The sequence below is a fragment of the Schistocerca serialis genome, chromosome 4 (assembly GCF_023864345.2).
Source record: "Schistocerca serialis cubense isolate TAMUIC-IGC-003099 chromosome 4, iqSchSeri2.2, whole genome shotgun sequence".
NCBI classification, from domain to species: Eukaryota; Metazoa; Arthropoda; class Insecta; order Orthoptera; family Acrididae; genus Schistocerca; species Schistocerca serialis.
Window position 1 is genome coordinate 498,127,491 of NC_064641.1, and position 17,437 is coordinate 498,144,927.

General features: G+C 41.9%; 1 protein-coding gene across 2 annotated transcripts in view; it reads left to right on the top strand.

Moving 5' to 3' along the window:
• The first annotated feature begins 3,518 nt into the window (after nucleotides 1-3,518).
• The window catches only part of LOC126475218 (CYFIP-related Rac1 interactor B), a 411,164-nt gene continuing 397,245 nt past the window's right edge, over nucleotides 3,519-17,437 (top strand). Inside the window, exon 1 of one of the 2 annotated variants that reach the window (XM_050102880.1) lies at nucleotides 3,519-3,677. The gene's annotated coding sequence lies outside the window, so the exon portion shown is untranslated. The remainder of the gene's footprint in view (nucleotides 3,678-17,437) is intronic. The other variant, XM_050102879.1, reaches the window with a different exon arrangement.

The window sequence follows — 17,437 nt, forward strand, 5'->3', positions numbered from 1 at the left end:
CATATTACTTCCTCCTATAGAAGCCTCGCAAAAGACCACAACGAAACAATTGGAGAAATTAGAGCTAATACAAAGGCTTATCGACAACCATTCTTCCCACGGGCCATTCGTCAAAAGAACATGGAAGGGGAATCAGTTAATGGTACAAAAAGTCCCCTCCACCATAACTTTCAGCTAGCCTGCGGAATATTGATGTAGATCTTTGACTGCGGTAGGTCGTAATATGGATCCTTCTTTGATTCATCGCACAAACTCCGAAATGACAAAAATTATATAAGTGATCATAGGATGGAAAATCAACTGGATCTCGTGGCGTACGTGTCTGATTCTATGTAGATTATTGCAAAGAATGTGGCTCCCGTTCTGGCTGTAAGAGTTTCCAGCGACTGGAGAACGGTGCAGGTCCTTCCCTTGTTCGTGAAGGATCGTCGCACAGATGCACAATAAGAGTTTACCGCTGACGTCAGTCACTGGTAGAATTATGGAACACTGTTACAATCTTCTATATGGATACTGCAGACGGTGATTTTGTTCTGTTCGTACGTTAATGGCGAATTCCATGACTTTCGAAAAGTATTCAACGAGTTCAGTACTGGCATCTAGGGCAGAATTTTCTAGCAGATGGAACTCAACACGTCATTGATAATGAGCATAATCTTCTGACGTAAGCCGGCCGGGATGGCCGAGCGGTTCTAGGCGCTACAGTCTGGAAACGCGCGACCGCTACGGTCGCAGGTTCGAATCCTGCCTCGGGCATGGATGTGTGTGATGTCCTTAGGTTAGTTAGGTTTAAGTAGTTCTAAGTTCTAGGGGACTGATGACCACAGCAGTTAAGTCCCATAGTGCTCAGAGCCATTTGAACCATTTCTTCTGTCGTAATAGCAACTTTGAGAGTACCTCGATAAACTATTATAGCACCGATACTGTTTGCCACATATACAAATTATCCGGTGGATTAAGGCTGCTCGCGGTTAATGTTGTATACAGGACAGTCGCAACAACAGAAAATTTTAACGAAACGCAGGGAAACCATCAGAAGATCGACGTTTGCGCAGTGAGTGGTAGTTGACCTTCAGCATGAACAAATGTAACATATTGCATGTAAATAGGGTGCAGTCTAAGACGGAACAATAACTTGAAGCGAATTGCAGCAAAAATACAGACTTCAAATGGAGATTAAATGCATGTATACCAAGGAAATGTAATCCACTTACGAAGGAAGTTGATTGAGAACCCGCTTTCGAACGATTCTTGAATTTTGCTTCTCAATCGATGATCATTATGAAATGAAATTAACAGAGCAGAGAAACACCGTCAAAAGAAGACAAACTTGTTTAGACACATTTTTGTACAATAAGTGCGAGAGCGTCAAGGAACTGTTCATCAAAATTATCGAAAGACGCTATAAGAAAGGCGTGGTGCATCACGATGTGGTTTATTAATGACGTTTCGAGAGCGCACAATCCATGAAGACTAAGGTAACATTTTACTTTCTTCCATGCACATATCGCGAGAATCAGAGGAGAGGTCATACAGAGGTATACGAGACACTTTCTTGCAGTGCATCATTCGATAATGGAACAGGAGAGGGGAAGATAGATTGACACGCGAAGCACTCGCAGCCATACAAACGAATGAGGCTTGCGCGATATAAATGTAGGTGTGGACTTTTCTGTAAAGTCAAAAAGCCGCTCCATGTGAAAGGGGAAGGTCATTATGTGTATACCCATTTTAGCGTCCCGGCGACATCAAGGTCTTGAGATATAGATTGTGAAGTCAAATCAGACATAATGCGGTAGGAGTACATGGCCATGTTTTAGGAGTCACCCAATCATTTTTCTCAGATGATTTAGGGTAACTACGAGAATATTGTCTTATCTACTGCCCTTCCTCGTTCGGTTCGACTGCTTAGAACGAAACATGATGTAATTTCATACCTCACTTGCTACCAAAACAATGTAACACTGGGCTTTAAAGGCAAAAGGTGCATGCCTGTGTTCCGAATGATTCTACAGTTGATTTCTACAATGTCCAGCAAGTTCAAGTATCTGGTTGCTATGGAGAACCGTTCCGAAGTTACTAGCTCAATCGTAATGCGGCTTAGGCAGCGAGGGAAAATGTACACTCCCTGTATGGCACTTCGGCTGACATTCATCTCTTTTTTAAAGTACACGGAACACCTCAGCAGAACAGGCTTGATAAACTAATGCTAGCTACAGAAATTACAGAAACACTAGAAATTTCGAATGTCATAAGAGTTCAGATGGAACTGGTTCATTACAAATAACCTAAAACATTCGGAAAATATATCCATCACCTCTTTTTAATTTTCTAACCCTCAGGCAGGGTTTCTGTCTTTCCATTAATTATGCGCTGCTTTTGCTTTACTGAACGTCTCTAAATTTCTAACATGTCACGCTAAATCCAGTAACGCGTAATCGCTGATTACCAAATTTATACTGATTTCTGTCATCTGTTCCGACTACAGTAGCATGAGATTTTCAATGTATAACGAACTGGTGTCCCCCATCGATGTTTGCTCTTTTTATTTCAATCATTTCAGTTTCTGAAACGAGGAAAAAAGATACGTTACGATAGAAATGCCCCGCAGGTGATCTCCCATACAAATAAGTAACTGGAGTTAGATGCAAGATTGATACGATCACTACAGTATTTAACTATGTATAATCCTAACAGCCCTCACATTTCTTGGCCTCCAAGCTAATTTATGCAGCCATTTGTCGCGGGAAACGCGTTCTTCAGACTTAGCCACGTAGCCACAAAGTATATGCAATAAGTTTCACTTCTACAGCATTTATTGCAAATTTCACTTTATCAATCTTACGAGTGAGAAATTGCAGCTTTTTAAATAGTAATAAATATTTTATTTTTGCTTTCGAAATTCAAGAGGTTATTTTTTCCATTGTTATATACACAGAGGTTCGTTGCGGAAGACGTTGCCACAATTAGTCACAGAAAAATTACATTTCATGGAAGAATGGAAGGATATCTGAGTCTGATAACTTTCGAGTTCTATTCAGAAAGAGAACATCGTTAACTAGTTACCCTTTATGGAAATATGTACCTGACCATTGACGCAGAGGGATAAAAATTATTGTTATGCTACTGTATGTCATGTTCTACAGGTAAACATAAAAACTGGGAGCCAATACAATTTTGCCAAATAAATTAGACTACGTTTGTAAAATCTTTGAACAATATGCATTCAAAAGTATGGAACAGTGCACGCAACAAAAATCTCTCTTATGAATGAACTTCCGTCATTCAAGTACATTTAGTTAATATTTTGTTTTGAGAGAATCACTGAAAGCTAGTTCTTTAATTTTCGTCAACTATGCCCGCCGCTGCGTTTGAACTAGAGTTGCGAAAATAATCAAAATCACAAGAAGCAGTCCTATGTCTGTTAACAATAAAGCCGCACTATTTTGTGTTAGTTACTTTGAGGCGCAGCGGTTGGCATCCCTGCTGATGGGCGGTGCCTTGGGCCGACGGCCGCACGTGTTCGTCGCTTAGCGCGACAGTCGTAGCTTTGCTCGGGCGCGGTAACGTTGTAAGCGGTTTTGTGAATGCTATTCCTAGTCAGTATTTTTCTTGTCGAGGCAGTGATTTCAGACCTTCCATTGGATAACTGACGCTACACCACATTCTATCACCAGGTAATACTTAATTGTCTTTCTAGGAGAGATCTTAACGATAGCGATGTTATCTACCCTGCGCACATTTTTGCACGAAAAGCATGTGTCATGCTTGTCAGTTCCTACACTTTCTGTATTTCGGAAATTTAATTGCATATTCTGGTTCACTTGTTTAGTGTATTTTATTTCCACTACCTGCGTCTTTTGGAGACAACAATGTCTGCGGCGCTCCCATTCGTATCCATAAAATGTTCATGTTGCTGACTTGGATATTACTTGTTATGTGGCCTGACAGTGCGATGGTGGTTATGATATCGTATAGTAGATGTATCTAGACACTTCACTTTCGCTTTTTGAACAAGGAACATGTAACAATACCTTATAATATTGTCTGTGAGTACTAATCGTTCATTTATTGTTAACGTTAACTATTTTCAGTCAACATAGTCCTGAATTCAGTACTAGTAGTCCTGAAATTAGAGAGTTGCTCGTAATTTTCCGATGCTATTTATGTTCTAACAAGCTAGCCATTGCTGTAGAAGAATGTTTCAGCGATTCAGACTTGTAGGTATAGAAAATACTCTGCTTAAGATATTTGTATCTGATATTTGCGATTCTTCTGGTATAAATATCTCAGGGAAACAAATACAGTAAAGAATACCTCAAGAAACGGTTGTCAGTTATGTAAATAGTCTACTAAATGTAATCGGTTCATATTTTTACTGACATCTTTCTCAATCCGAGGCATGTGAAGCGTTACTTCTAGCCTTGCTGTCGCTCAGATAATCAGAGATTGCCTAACATCCGGGAAACGATAGTGAGAGCGGGACTTTATCAGAACGTCGGTCTTTTCTTTGGACAGTATCTGGTGACGGCTTAGTTCAGCGAGCGGAATGGTTTTTACATTTCAACAAACACCTTGGCAAAAGTCCGACATACAATATGGACGTTGTAACCAGTAAAGGACAAGCACCGGTGTTAAAATTCTCTGCTTCTCCATTTGCCGCTACAGAGAAATTGTGCTGTATCTCCGTGACAGTGTGTCAATTTTGTATAATCTCACTTACTGTATACCAGATTACGTTGACTAATCTCGGAAGATTCGCCTCACGATAACAGACCATATTGTTTTCATTAATACAAGAATGCTGAGGGCATCAGTTTGTGTTGGATTAAGGTCGCTTTGTAGCGAAAATCTGCGCTTCACAAAAGTAATGAACATATTGTGTTGCACAAATATACAGTACATCTCGAATTTTCTAGTTGCAGACTTAACAGAAATTGGAATAGGAACTCATATCAGGTATCACTTTTTTCACTCTTAGTCCGCAACTAAGGAGGAAGACAACACAGTCTGTAAGGAGTTCGTGCCATCACTAAGTTCCAGAGAACAAGGGTGAGTGTAGAAATCGCATGAGTGTGACAACAAAGAAATCTTCGACACAACATTTCGGATATTTGACTGAGAATAATTCCGTTATGTGATATTCGTTAAACCGTCGTCAATTTAAATTACTTTCTTGAAATCGATGTAAGAAACTACTTTGTATTAGTATAATTTTTCGGACAAACTATTTTTGTTGTTGAGGCTGGTTCATGTGTATCATTGGATGTGAAAAGCACTTATGTGAGCACAACCTTTGTTGTCTTTAGGTAAATTTACTTTTGCTGCACGTTGACTTTTCTAATGTATTTTTGATTGAGTTTACTGTTTCACTTTGTTTGGATGTTAAACATTTCTTTAAGCGACGATGTTCCTTGCAGAAGTTTGCCGTTTTCGCTCCCGACTCGTGTTCTCAACAACAATTCCTAAGCGGGGGAATCGAAATACGGCTTTACATGAAGTACAGAGCCAATACGTTGCTCGCTTTACTGTGGAGGTATTCACATTAGAACCTAGGCCTCTGTATATTATTCTGAAGAAATAGATACACTTAACTTCTCTGAATGATCACACATACGCTAACGGCCGAGCTGCACGCATATGCTCTGTTTCTATGCTGATCTATGATGCAGTTTCAAAGAAGTCGAATAATCGATTAGTTATGGGATGATTTTCAATCTGCAGCGAAGTGTATGCTGCTTTGAAAATTCCCAGTAGATCGAAACTGTTTGCCAGACCGGTACTCTAACCCGAAACATTTATCTTTCGCGGGGAATGCTCGTACGTAAGCAGGTACCACTCACGCTCCACTCTCACGGTTTGACTTTTCTCCAGTGTATAGGCGTCCACAAGGGTTGGGTTGGGGGTGAGGTGGAGTGGAGTGGAACCTAGGTGAGGCACTGGAACTCTCCCTGGAATCTGGAGTATAGAGTTTTTATACATTACAGAATTTTCGTACATAAATACAAATGGATGATAACCATAAATTCTCAGCGGTATAATATTTTTTTTTATCTCACCAACAAAATTCAGTTCTTCCTCAGATCAAAATGGCAATTTTAGAGTCTTACCTTCTTCTCCTGGATAAGTTTCCGCAGATTCCTACACTCCACTCTCCTACTTTGCAACGTCCACAGAAGTTCTCCTGCATGGTAGCTTGCGGTACTAGCGCTCATGGAGAAAGGGATATTGCGGAAAATGGCTTAGCCACAGCCTAGGGACATTTTCTCCTGGATGAATCTTTGCCCTACAGCGGAATCTGCTTTATTCTGAAACTTCCTAGCAGATGAAACTGTATGCTGGATAGAGACTGGACCAGGAATTTTCCCTTTCGCGCGCAAGTGGTTCCACCAGCCGAGTTATGCAGACACCACAGAATACCCGCGTTCAGAGATTCCGTTCTGACAGTACCTGCTACGGCTCGGTACCAGAGTGTGACTAAGCCATTTCTCCACAAAAGAGAGGCAAGGACGATCAGGGTTTACGTCACGTCGACATCGAGGTCATCAGAGACGTAATACGAGCTCGAACTTTTTAAGGATGAATAAGGAAATCGACCGTTCCCTGTCAAGCTACCATCACGGCATTTGCTTGAAGCAATTTAGGGAAATCACAGAAAACATAATTCTGGATGGCCGGATGTGGAATTGCATCGTTGTCCTCCAAAATTTCTCCGCGCGATATCGTTTCTTCCAGGAATACTAGTTACTCAAGATATGCAGGAGAATTTATGTGGAGTTTGGAAAGTAGGAGAGAGACAGTAGCAGAAGTAAATGTGTGAAGGCAAATTCTCAACCGTGCTTGGGTATCTCAGTTTCCAGAGCACTTGCCGGGGATGGCCAAGGTTGCTGATGAGTCCTGGTCCAGCTCATAGTTTTGATCTGCATTGAAGTTTCGTTAATTACTGCTTATCTTTCGCAAAAAAAGAAGTAAGAGAGCTCAGGGTTTCATTTCTCGTTAACGAAAAAGCCTGTAGTGACGGAGTACAAGCTCAGATTGCGGAAGGGCAGGGAGAGAAACCGTAGCCTATTCAAAGAAATCATACCAGCATTCGCCTCGGAAAACATGGTAAACAGAGGCTTTGAAGGACGAACAGGGTTTTGAACCTCCCTCCTTCCGAATTCGTGTCTATTGGCAACCGTTGCGCCTGCTTGTTTCGCCCTTTGCAACGGCCGCTGTATGTTTGCAAGGGGCTACAGCTGTTTAGACTTAAGATCTTAGGTGAGCTTGATAAGACCACTGTTGAAACTGATGATAGTGCTGTTTATTTTAATACATTGTTAGTATTATTAAACAAAAAGAAGTAACGTCACTTTTGAACGTGCATAATATAATTGCAGTCGATAGCTTCGATATTTTTTCTCGAGTGAATCGAACAGTTCAAATTGTCAGTTGTGCATTTTTTTAAAATTTTCCCATATTTTTGCACCATGACAATAACTGTTTAGAAATGTAACACCCAAACTTTATTTTAAGGAAAGGTTAGTATAAAGTATAAGGTTTATAGAATAAAAAATTGAATTAACATTTCGCGTACGAGATCACACAGAAATGTTGCGAGCTAGTGGTGTTGCACGTTATGTATTCATGGATATCACCAGATTTTCTTAATATAAAAGATAGTAAGATGAAGGTGTCTCCACGGTGGAGCCTGGAATCATTTAATTGTGGTATGCTATCGGACAAAGATAAAGTTAGGCACAGACAACTATTTCTTACATTTATTTATTTCTTTACTCGATATTGTAGCCCGTTAACTCTTTGAGGGGCAGGTAAACACCACTAAAATTTACCCTAGGGGGCAAGAAAAATTATTTGCAAATTTCAAATTTCTTTTACTTGTAGTACATTTGTTTTATTGTCATGACATGTTTTATACATTGAGTTTGTAAAAATTCACTTGAACAACAACAAAATATTAACATTAAGTGTGGTCACTACAGGTAACCACCACCCAATTACAGCATACAAATTCGATATTTGGTGGTTGAACTTTGAAATAACTAGTTTTTAATTTTCTTGGTATCTCTTGAAACAGTTCTTGCTTGCTCTCAGACACAAAGGTACTTTGCACACTGAACACATCCACACTGTTCGCAAAGGATTTTTCTTTGAACTGCAAACTGCGCATCTTCTAGATGATGAGTGAATTGGTTGTTGTTTACTGCTTTCGTCTACGTATGGTTTGTGTGTTTTGATTTGGGTTGCTGTACTACTTTGGGATACAGAAGCAAAATTAGCTACCACTGAAACTATTTTTGGAGCCAACAAGATTTTGTACACCTCTCGACGGAAGTCTTTATTGGAGAGCTGCTCCATTTCGATTTCTTTGTGCATAATGAACGCGTTTGTCACACTGCAGACTAAAAAGTGAAGAAACAATCTCATCCACCATTTCTTGCTTTTTCTGTCAGTAGCATAGTCTGACTTTAGTCGATCAAAATTATCCACATAGTTCATGCTGGAATTGTAGTCTTTCAATACAGTTGGACAAGTGATGTTGGTTATTGTTCCATCTTTCTTTTTTCGAGTTACTGTGGACACATCTGATGGTGATGAACATGTTGAAATCAAGTTGACTGCCCTGTTATCTTTCCATTTGTACAGTAGATTACTATGCCATCATTGCTTATTTTGTAATCGAATTCCCCTCTTTCCAGTTCCATTTCCTCCTTGATTTTTGGTATGATTTTCCATCTGGGATTTATTGTTCCACAAGTGTACACACCATTGGATTTTAGGTCCTTGAACAGATCATATGATGCCCGGGTTCCCGGGCTCGATTCCCGGCGGGGTCAGGGATTTTCTCTGCCTCGTGATGACTGGGTGTTGTGTGCTTTCCTTAGGTTAGTTAGGTTTAAGTAGTTCTAAGTTCTAGGAGACTGATGACCATAGATGTTAAGTCCCATAGTGCTCAGAGCCAGCCAGATCATATGATGTAAAACAATTGTCCATGAAAATAATATGATGCCTTCCATGAAGACCACTGGTTAAATTTAGAACCACACGACTGCACACAAGACTAGAACTTAAACAGCTTGTCGTGAATGTGGGGTCATTTCCATCTCTGTCAACACTGCTGTCACTATAAGATACTTCTTCAAATAAAATTCGGTAACATTCGTCCTCAGTTATTCCTTTTCGGCTAGACATATTCGATGGAGACAAAGAAAATATACTGGGGGGAGCAGAAGGGCGGTGGTTAGCAGCACTAAGCACACCGAAATTTGTCTGTAAAACATGGAAAATTCTATTTAAATTTTAAGTTACATTACACGTAGACTGATATGTGTTCAACACATAAATATAAGCAATTACTCACCAAAATTAGTCGTATGAAGAAGAGCTACAGAGAATACTGCTCGCCGCTTCCAAGAACAGTGCTAACAATGAAGAAGTGTCAGCTATTGTTCTGAATAAGCGGCAAAAATTCGCGCAGAAGACCTGCACTGCCATCTAGCGGCATTTTAGGCAACAATTTGCTGATTGGCAGAGAGACTACTGGCCCCTGAGCGGTAAAGGGAGAAAATATTATGTGGTTAGCCACAGTGACCACCGCCCATTGAAACCGTCTACGTATGTGGTTAGCTACAGTTTTGCTGCCCTTCAAAGAGTTAACTAATATTCTACAATTACTTTGTATTATAGCATAATATCTAATATTCTCCAATAGGCCTATTTCCTGCCTATAATTTTATTTTTACATTCACTTTCAATAAAATAATAACTACTTTTCGGTTAAAAATACATAGCAAAAATTATTATTATTATTTGGGTCATTCAAAAATAAACTAGCCGGAAGCTGTAAAATGAAAATCTATAAATGGATCGTTGCAAACGGAAGAACGCGTGTTCCTTGTAAGAGCGCTGAGACTCCGAACTCGCCGCTAGAGGGATACGGGCACACATCCACGTGACAAGAGCGTGCAAGTGCACGCTTCGACCGCCCACTGCACTGAGACGCGTTGAAAGCAGAGAAATGGATGCTTTAAAAGAAGAGCAAAGGGATATCGTGCGTTTCCTGACAGCGGAAGGAGTTCGCGGAACGGAAATTCATCAAAGAATCTCACAAGTTTACGAAGAGCACTGCATGTCCGTTGCAAGGGTGAAGGTGTGGCACAAGCTATTCAAGGAAGGACGGTTGTTGTTGGCCGGTGACGCACGACCAGGAACGCCTCGCAATATTAGCGATACCTTCTACCAGCTGGTGGATGCCGTCATTATTGAAGACCGGCGAGTTACGGTGGCAGCCATTGCCCCAGCGGTCGGATTGAGAATCGGAACTTCAACGGACATTCAGTGTTCTCTATATACTTGTGCCATTTTTCGGTGAATTTCCGTTCCCTGCAGTCCTTTCCGCTTTAAGGACACAACTACACTTTTTTTGCTCTTCTTTTGAAGCCTCCGATTCTCTGAGTGCAGTGGACGATCGACGCGTGCAGTCTGTCGTCACTGTGGTGTGCGCCCGTATCTCTCTAGCGGCGAGTTCGGGGTCTCAGCGCTCTTACAGGGAACACGCGTTCTTACGTAGGCAATGGCATCACGATCCTTACAGCGATTTTACCTTTGCAGCCTCCAGATCGTTTCTTTATGAATGATCCTAATAGTATACTTATTACAACTGCTAAAACTACCACCATCGCCATGAATATTTCTACTGCTGTATCTATCTCCTATCATTTTGATATGTAACTACGGAAAACTATCTATCTGTTTCACTATTTTTGCATCGTAGATTCCTCACAGCCTCTCGGTGACACCTATTTTGTACACCGCATAGATTTCCAAGAGCATCAGCAGACTTTTTGATAGAGCTACCTTAAATAAACAAACCAAATAAATTGTAATTTGGCGACGTGATTATTAAAAGTAAACAATCTGGGAGTCCGTTTCAGCATCGATTTTTCTCTTGCAGATTGTCTCCTTGTCTAACTAATAAGGTTTTAGCGGAAATATTAGGGGCATTTTATGCTGCAGGAACTCGGAAACGCAAGAAATTGGAGTTCTTCGAAACGTAGCTAAACAAATTTCATTCTTCGTGGAGGCATGTTCTGTCTCTGCAACTAATTGAAGGCAGTTTGTTTATTGCCATACGCGTTTCACTTCTTTTATTTGTGAAGTATCTTCAGTGGTGATTTCCAGCGCTGTTAACTCACGCGTGTGATCCTGGAGATCAAAAAATGGAAAGTGCAAGTGATGTATGCGATGTGACAAATTTGGATGAAAGAACGCCAGAAATCGGCCAGCTGGAGCAAGGAAACCAACAAATACATCTCCAGGGCCACACGCATGAGTTAACAGCGCTGGAAATTGCCACTGAAGATGTTTCACAAATAAAAGAAGCGAAACGCGTAAGACAATAAACAAGCTGCCTTTCATTCTCTTGCGCCTCATCCACACTTTCGATTTGTATTCTGGAAAGTAAAGAAACAGACACTGTCCGAACATGCCTCGAAGGCCCAACGGTGCCGACCGGTCGCCGTGTTATCCTCCAATCTCTTAATGAAAAATGAATGTTACGTCCTGGTCGTAGTCGCAGTGCATTTTCTCTTATAGTGTACCGTATATAAGGCGAGCTTCAGCGAATATTTGAGCGACGCCCATATCGGATCCTCACACGAGCTACAGCGTCCAGTGTGGACACCGTTTATGAGGTGGATTATCAGAAGCGTTGAAGCGAACACACGCCTTGTTTTCTACCTCTGTCCCAGAAACACAATACACAATCATCTGAGATGCGGAAAAAAAGGAACAGAATACGTTCACAGACAAGTTGCATACTCGATACCTTTCCCCTTGTTATGAAGTTACGTTTTGGCATCGGGAAACATATATGGCTAGATCGACGGGGAGGAAAGATTCGTCGGGAAACAAGGATATCACCAGATACGGAAAAAATTGTTGTAGCTGAGCACTTGGATTGAAAATCGAAACATATTTGTGTTCTGGGAAAGACATGGTAATGATTTGACGATATTTATGAGTCTATTTCGAAAATAGTTCACAGTGAGGTACGAAGGGCACGAAAAGTAATGAGAAACAGTTACACCGGATTAAAGAATCACTCTTCGAAAGCTCGTAATTGTCTCCCATTGCGACGTATAAATTTGAAATTTGGCGCAAAGGTGCCTTCAACCTTTCTGTGTAATGATGCTAAATCTTGGCGCTCTGCGACGTCACCCTAGGGTTCGGCAACGCTTCAAACTGCAAGATCGCTCCTCTTACCCATATTTCACCTCTTCTTTCAACGTCTTTGTGAAGGAGGTCAGAACCGCGACACCAAGCGTTGAAATCACACGGTTTTCTTATGGGCGTCCCAGTAAAACACTTCAGGCACCATGTCCATTATAATTATCCGGGCTGTTATCCGTGGTCGGTTGATGAATTCTGTGTCGATTCCCAACGTTTCGTCTCCGACTGCGGGAGACATGTTAATGTTTACTTCCGCATTATCATGCCACAGGAGGGAGGAAAACAGGAGGGTTGAAAAAGCATAAGTACCCTTCACTCCTACATTAACATGTCTCCCGCAGTCGGAGACGAAACGTTGGGAATCGACACAGAATTCATCAACCGACCACGGCATAACAGCCTGGATAATTATAATGGACATGATATTGCCGGCCGTGAAAGTCTACACTTTAACTTCAGGCACCGCCGCTCAGAATCGACACGAAAAGGCCTCTGGGGGTCAATTAACCCGCCCCTTTCCCTGAGGCGTTGATATCCAAACAGAAAGATTTTATTGGCAAACTTTGACACTGCTGACACCTTCGGACGTTTTAAACTTCTCTGATGACATTTTGGGGCTGCATCCCCATTAAACGTTATCGCACCCCTTTGGAGTGTAGCTCGACCGCTATTTTTGCTCTCTTTCAAAGGTTGGAACTACTAGGGGACGTTCAAAGCCATTCGAGAAAATCTGAACTTCACCTGTAGGAGTGAAGGTCACTTATGCTTTTTCAACCCTCCTGTTTTCCTACCTCCTGTGGCTTGATAACGCAGAAGTAAACATTAACATGTGCGTGAATAAAAGGGAGAAGGCTCCCTCTAAGACTACCCAGTTCGGCAGTACCATGGGTGCCACCTACGCACCTTTGTTGAGCACGTTAGAAATCTGTCTACACAAATTTCGACTCCAAAGCAGCGTGGCGGCTGGTCTAACGCCTGAGGGCTAGGCAAACCCTTCGACATTGCTTTGTCGCGATTTGCCTACCTTCAGGCGTTAGAGTACCCGCCACACTTAATTGGTGCTGAAGTTCCTGATAGGTACAGATGTGACCTGCTCAACGAAGTTACATGGGTGACACTGAGGGTATTGCCGAAAACGAAGGTCTTAGCGGGATCCTTTGCCGTTTCATTCACGCACATCTTATTGCTGCACTCCCGCGTGATCACGCTACAGGGGGGCTGCGACGGGGATGCAGCCCCACAATGTCCTTAGAGAAAGTTTGAAATTTCCGAGGTTGTCAGCAGTGTCAGAGGTTATCAAGAACATGTTTCTGTGCTCATCGCATTGCGTATTGTCGTCTTCGACCACTAAATGTGCGGGAATCAACGCCCCAAGGGAAGGAGTGGTTTCATTGGCGCCCTGACCTTATCGTCCAAATTTTGAGCTACAGGATGTCTGAATTGTTTTCCTCCGACACACATAAGAAAATCGCCTGATTTGAACTACTATAAAATACGTAGAAGGAACCATTTCGAACGATCTAAATTGAAATGGTCGCTCCAATTTAGGAATTTAGGAAACACAGATGCCAGTCTGCGACCCATTGCGAGTGTCTTAAGAAAATGTAATTCATCCATTAAAGCAGTGGTTTACAGAAGTTTCTTCTGCCTATTCCTACGATTCCTCATCAGTATTTGGCCCGTACTAACTTGGATTAATAGACAAGATAGAGATGATCCAATGATTAGAGGCGCCTTTCGTCACGACTTCGTCTGGTAAGAACGAGAACGTACAGGGATGCTCGACAAACACCAGTAAGATACGCTACAACAGAGGCTTTGTGCATCTCAGAGAGATTTACTGTTGAAGTTCCGAGAGTATACGTTCCAGAAAACGTCGAGCAACTTATTACTTCCTCTTATATGCGTCTCACGAGATAATTATAACGATAAAATCAGAGAAATACGGAGGTTTACCTACAGTCATTCTTCTCTTACACCATTCACAAACAGAACAGGGAAGGAGGGTAAAGATGGTGGTACCAGAAGTGCCCTCCATCACACACAGCAATACGGGTTGCAGAGTTCCAAGTGCCCTTTTTCTTCATAAAACACGTTTTCAGTGCTACTGTGTTCTCGGTACTCTGCTGCATGTCGCTAGATTTGATCCAGTGGCCAAACCATGGACAACGTCTTCCAGATTTGTGTTAGTAGATACCATGTGGCCTTTGTGTCAAGCTGTGCTTCCCTCTGGAGTTCTAAAATTTAAAACATGTGAGAACTTGTTTCTGTTGTCTTCAGTCTTACCAGCTAAAAACATAATGTTGTGTTTATGTGCTTCTATTATCACAAATAAAAACAGCACCTCAGTATTAATAGCACTTGGAACAATGACTGTCTCTCAGTTATTTTGTTGAAAACTGACATTTTTGAGACCGCGGCTGTGTACAAGATACAAGTTGCTTCTTGCAAACAAGAAAACAACAACGAATCACGGTTGATAATGCTATTTATTCAGACAAATAGCGCGTACGTACAAATGTTTGCCGATCATTGTATGGGAATGTTTGGGACCTGATTAGCATGACGAATACCCACAAGTCGGTGGCGGCAGCAGTAGTCGGAAGACCTGGTGAAAACGTTAAATTTTATCGAAGTGATTGTTTATAGGCAAAGTATTTCACTCAATTCATTCATGTATCGCATGGTTTATTTTTCATTAATTTCACGTGAGAAACATGCGATTAATTGCGAAGACGAGCTGTTAGGTGCAAGGCGTTACAAAAAAGCAGAGGCGTTGTATTCTCGCGAGCTTGAAACTGGTTACACAGGATCGTGTGCTGGTCATTCAGTCTAAAGTATTCGATATCGTCATTTTCCCCGACAATTTAGAACATTCTATATTTTACTGGAAGTCGTGTACATAAGCTTGAATCTGTGTGATTACTGAAATTCTTATCTAACATTCTACGTATATATTGGAAGCCCCGTGGTTCCTATCCTTTGCTTCCTTCATTTGAAGTCAATGTAGGACATTTAATTGTATTTGCTGGTGCTCAGTTCTGTTTTCCTAAGTCATTTATTGAATGTGTACGTGTATTTCTGGTGCAGATTTTGTCTGGCGCCATCTTGTGCACATATGTCGCAGAGCATCTTCTTTTTTGTATTGATGATTGCAAACAGTGTAGATGATGGAGTAATTCGGATTCCACATACTTCCTGACGTTAACAGTGATAAATACCCCGTTCTCTACAGCCAAAGTTTCAGGTGTGAAGGTCAGTTGTATTGTCTAATGCTGAATTGCTGTGGCAAGTTTCCTACGTTATGTATTCATGTCGCATGAAATAACTTGCTCAGCACTTTGCACTGGCCGGCCGGAGTGGCCGAGCGGTTCTAGGCGCTATAGTCTGGAACCGCGCGACCGCTACGGTCGCAGGTTCGAATCCTGCCTCGGGCACGGATGTGTGTGATGTCCTTAGGTTAGTTAGGTTTAAGTAGTTCTAAGTTCTAGGGGACTGATGGCCTGAGGAGTTAAGTCCCATAGTGCTCAGAGCCATTTGAACCATTTTGGACATTGCACTGATTTCTTCAGTATTCGGTAATAGTTCTTGTAGGTTTAGTTTTTTCGAACCACGTCATCGTTCAGATAACTTACAGAAGTATTATCAGCAATTAGTCATTTGCATATTTAAGTGCAGTGATTGCAAATGGGGGCGAAGATCCCCATTGCGCAGTAGTAATGTATAAGTTGGTCATTATTACACTGTTGCAATTTTTATACAATATTATCTGCTTTTTATTAGTTGCGTGATTTTTTGTATGTGTAAGATACTGAATTAGTTTCTTATCTTCTTTTTCAAAGTCAGACTGCACTACGAAATTGTTTCTTGGGTCATGAATTTGTTTATAAATAGACAGAGTTTCACTAAATGAGAATTTAGAGATATTACTTACGTTGGTATTCCACTCACCTAGAACAGTAGACCGCTTGCAAGGGTTTATTTAGAACGCCAGGGTGAAACATGTTTGGCCGAAATAAGCAAGTCAAGCCCTTGCGTGCCGCTGCTGCACATGTACGACGTGCGAATGTGGCCCAAAATAAACCTACTGATTATTTCATTGTGAAAAACGCACTGTGTTTTTCTTAATATATACTCAAAATTAATGCTAAAGTAGCGTAGAACATGTGTGTTTATGTGAAAATAAATACAACATCCGTGTTGAAACTTCCATCTGAGCTATCCAAGCAGGACTCACGACCACCCCTCACAGCTTCAATTCTGCCAGTACCTCGTCTCCTACCTTCTAAACTTAACAGATGCTCTCCTGCGAACCTTGCAGGACTAGCACTTCTGAAAGAAACGATATTGCGGTGACATGGCTTAGCCGCAGCCTAGGGGATGTTTCCAGAGTGAGATTTTCACACTGCAGTGGAGTGTGCGCTGTTATGAAACTTCCTGGCAGATTAAAACTGTATGACGGACAGAGACTCGAACTCGGGACCTTTGATGGTTGAGCACTTGCCCGCGAAAGGCAAAGGTCCCGAGTTCGAGTCTCGGTCCGGCACACAGTTTTAATCTTCCAGCGAGTTTCATATCAGCGCACATTCCGCTGCAGAGTGAAAATCTCATTCTGGAAACATCTATGTTAATGGGACCAAACCCATGTGTCATTCTAACTTTTTTCTGATTTTCCGGATATACGTGGTTCCACTGTAATACAGTGTCTCAGTCATCTATGAAAAGCCTGCCTAACCGCCTTCCACAGCGCTGACCGTTGCGTGACGTGCAGGAAGAGAGTCAGTGAGATTGTGCCTGGTAACGACAGGGGTGTGGAGCCATACGGAATCCAGTGCCGTGGGCAGGCCGCGCTACGTTTCTCGATTGAGGATTCATGGCGCGTACAACCCTATCGATGTGGTCCCACAGATTCTCGAATGGGTTTAAATCCGGGGAGTTTGCTGGCCAGGGGAGTGCGTAAACTCCTCCTGGTGCTCTTCGAACCACGCACGTACACTGCGTGCTGTGTGACACGTTGCATTTCCTCCTCCCAGATGCCATTGTGCCGAAGATAAACAAACTACATGTACGGTAGGGGTGAACATTGTTCGCAGGGGTAGATGCGTACTTGTGCTGATCCATTGGGGCTCCGCAAATGATGAGATCACTCAGGGAATGCCTCGAAAATATTCCTCAGACCATAACGCTCCGACGACTGTTGCCGGGT